Here is a 4,037-nt window from a genome sequence, read left to right as displayed (position 1 = left end):
CTATACCGGGCGAACGGAGCGGCGCCCAGACTTACTAGTAAGTGCAGGGGACCCCTGGGCGCCGCTCTGCCCACTGATCATTATACAGTAGTGAAAGGTCCTCTTTAAGTTTGCCCCCACAAAGGGGTTAAACAAATTTGAGGCATTTTTAGATGTCCATAAATATGTCAGAAAGCTAAATATTTCATTAACAACCAAGCACCCGCTGAGGAACGCTGAACAGGATGATGGGATCATTCACGCGCAGTTGTGGGGGAAAACAATGTTTTTTCCCAAAAAAACAAAATTAATGAATGCGTAGAAGCATTTAAGACGGGAGTATTGATCTATGACAAACGGAAGAGGGGAGGAGTCTTGGTAACTTGGAGGGTATTTAAGCCTGGCCGGGGCACATATGTAACATGCCCCCTGGAGGAAGCTGAAGGGCGAAACATGCGTTGGGGAAGCGGTGGTGGTTCGATAGCACTGCGGGCTGGATTTATTCTGAATGGTCTCCTGTGATGTATTTTATACTCGGACATACTAATGCTTTTGTGGCTTCCATACACAGCATTGTCTTCCGTCTTCCTGCCTCTCCATAGACATAGAATCTTTTTAGGGGGGACGAGTATTTATTACACATTTGACTCTGTGGACTCTTTCTTTCCTTATGTGGTTTTGACCGAGTGATCGGTGCGGCTATCGTTCCGCCGCCGACTGTCACATTGGGATCCGGTATTATCATGTGCTGTGTATTATTGTAATATTTTATAGAGGTATGTGCCACACATAATGTACAGAGCAGATGATGGGGGTGACTGTGCGGCTGTGTCACACATAATGTACAGAGCAGATGATGGGGGTGACTGTGCGGCTGTGTCACACGTTATGTACAGAGCAGATGATGGGGGTGACTGTGCGGCTGTGTCACACATAATGTACAGAGCAGATGATGGGGGTGACTGTGCGGCTGTGTCACACATAATGTACAGAGCAGATGATGGGGGTGACTGTGCGGCTGTGTCACACATAATGTACAGAGCAGATGATGGGGGTGACTGTGCGGCTGTGTCACACATAATGTACAGAGCAGATGATGGGGGTGACTGTGCGGCTGTGTCACACATAATGTACAGAGAAGATGATAGGGGTGTCACGGACGGTGTACAGGAAACAAGGCAAAGCAACATGTATAAACGACTCGCTGGATCCAGAAACTAAGGAACCAAGGGAGACCCCTGCAGAAGACCTGGCACTTTCCCTGGCTGCTCAGCCTATGCAAAGATCCGAATGGTGGAGGTTTGCATATCCACGAACCTGACTATAAAGCCCTGAGCACCCTACAATAGTGAGGGGACACGACCACCGGCTCCCTACACAAGATACGGAGGGAGTCAGGGTCACCTGGGATCCAGCAAACAGATAATAACAGATAAAGGTACTACACTTAGCTTTGAAGCAAACAGGAGGACAGAGTCAGCGTGCACACACACTCCAGGAAGAAGTATAAGCCGCCCAGAAAAGCCTTCTGGGGAAGAATTTAAAGGGAAGCAATTAGTCCAACACATGACAGCTGAGAGAGGCTGACGAGAGGAGGAGCTGAATACCACAACACAGAAACTCAAGGAGGAGGTTCTGAAAGGCCTCTGTCAGAGCTTCTCAGCTGTCTGGTTGTGACAAGGGGTGACTGTGCGGCTGTGTCACACGTAATGTACAGAGCAGATGATGGGGTGACTGTGCGGCTGTGTCACACATAATGTACAGAGAAGATGATAGGGGTGACTGTGCGGCTGTGTCACACATAATGTACAGAGCAGATGATGGGGTGACTGTGCGGCTGTGTCACACATAATGTACAGAGAAGATGATAGGGGTGACTGTGCGGCTGTGTCACACATAATGTACAGAGCAGATGATGGGGGTGACTGTGCGGCTGTGTCACACATAATGTACAGAGAAGATGATAGGGGTGACTGTGCGGCTGTGTCACACATAATGTACAGAGCAGATGATGGGGTGACTGTGCGGCTGTGTCACACATAATGTACAGAGAAGATGATGGGGGTGACTGTGCGGCTGTGTCACACATAATGTACAGAGCAGATGATGGGGTGACTGTGCGGCTGTGTCACACATAATGTACAGAGAAGATGATAGGGGTGACTGTGCGGCTGTGTCACACATAATGTACAGAGCAGATGATAGGGGTGACTGTGCGGCTTTGTCAGGAACACTTCATGTAAACCCTGCTGTCATCTTAGGTTTTCTTATATCATTCTCAGGTAGGTGTATGTGTGTCAAAGTCAACAATCAAGAGTAGACTTCACCAGAGTGAATACAGAGGGTTCACCACAAGATGGAAACCATTGGTGAGCCTCAAAACCAGGAAGGCCAGATTAGAGTTTGCCAAACGGCATCTAAAAAAGCCTTAACAGTTCTGGAACAACATCCTATGGACAGATGAGACCAAGATCCACTTGTACCAGAGCGATGGGAAGAGAAGAGTATGGAGAAGGAAAGGACCTGCTCATGATCCTAAGCATACCACCTCATCAGTGAAGTATGGTGGTGGTAGTGTCATGGCGTGGGCATGTATGGCGGCCAATGGAACTGCTTCTCCTGTATTTATTGATGATGTGACTGCTGACAAAAGCAGCAGGATGGATTCTGAAGGGTTTCGGGCAATATTATCTGCTCATATTCAGCCAAATGCTTCAGAACTCATTGGACGGCGCTTCACAGAGCAGATGGACAATGACCCAAAGCATACTGCAAAAGCAACCAAAGAGTTCTTTAAGGGGAAGAAGTGGAATGTTCTGCAATGGCCGAGTCAATCACCGGACCTGAATCCGATTGAGCATTTCACTTGCTGGAGACAAAACTGAAGGGAAAATGCCCCAAGAACAAGCAGGAACTGAAGACAGTGGCAGTAGAGGCCGGGCCGAGCATCACCAGGGATGAGACCAGCGTCTGGTGATGTCTATGCGTTCCAGACTTCAGGCTGTAATTGACTGCAAAGGATTTGCAACCAAGTATTAAAAAGTGAAAGTTTGATTTATGATTATTATTCTGTCCCATTACTTCCGGTCCCTTAACAAGTGGGAGGCACAGATGCAACTGCTGTAATTCCTGCACCGTTCACCTGATTTGAGTAAATTATTTGTTTATTAAAGGTTTTTGCAAGGTACATTTCTTAAATTCAGAAAAGTATGAATACTTATTACAATGTAAAATATCATAACAAGAAAGTAAGAGTAAGGGTAGTATACAGAGCATTCATTTTTGTGCTAAGTATTACAATTCAAGTTCAGTACATTGTATAACCTAAATGGTTAAACATAGTGTTATCAACATAATAACTGAGCGGAGTCTGAGTTGTTCAATGATCTAGGACTGAAGTCTTTATTAACAGTTCAATGAACAATTTGAGAAATAAAAAAGGTTATGTCATAAATCTAACAGTAAAATTCTTTAGAACTTGAACGCTAGCTGATACTAGCGATGTGTATTCCACTTATGTAGTGTGGGTAACAGTGTATGGTTAACCTCGACCAAGTGTGGTGGAATAATACTATCTAAATACCCTCAGATTACGGCTGACAGTCGGCAGGTAAAGCCGACAGTCTGCGGGTAAAGCCGACAGTCTGCGGGTAAAGCCGACAGTCTGCGGGTAAAGCCGACAGTCTGCGGGTAAAGCCGTCTGGGCTCCGTTAGCAATGGGAGCAGGTTTTTTGGCAGATTTAAAAAAATGATACTTTTTAAGAAAGTCTCAAAAATGTCACAAGCCTAATCTAGTATGGGGGTGGCGTAAAAACTGGGGTAACCTCTATAGACACGTTTAAAGAAGCAGATTTCTGCAATGTCGATGTAAGGGTACTTTCACAAGTTTTCCGGTATTGAGTTCCTTCACAGGCGCTCAATACCGGAAAAAAACGCTTCAGTTTTATCCTAATGCATTCTGAATGGAAAGCAATATGTCCAGGATGCATCAGGACGTCTTCAGTTCAATCAAGTCACTCTTACAGTATTTGGCCGGAGAAAATACCGCAGAACGCTGC

This window comes from Bufo gargarizans, unplaced genomic scaffold (genome assembly GCF_014858855.1).
Source record: "Bufo gargarizans isolate SCDJY-AF-19 unplaced genomic scaffold, ASM1485885v1 original_scaffold_1134_pilon, whole genome shotgun sequence".
Lineage (NCBI taxonomy): Eukaryota > Metazoa > Chordata > Amphibia > Anura > Bufonidae > Bufo > Bufo gargarizans.
This window is presented reverse-complemented; position numbering follows the sequence as displayed.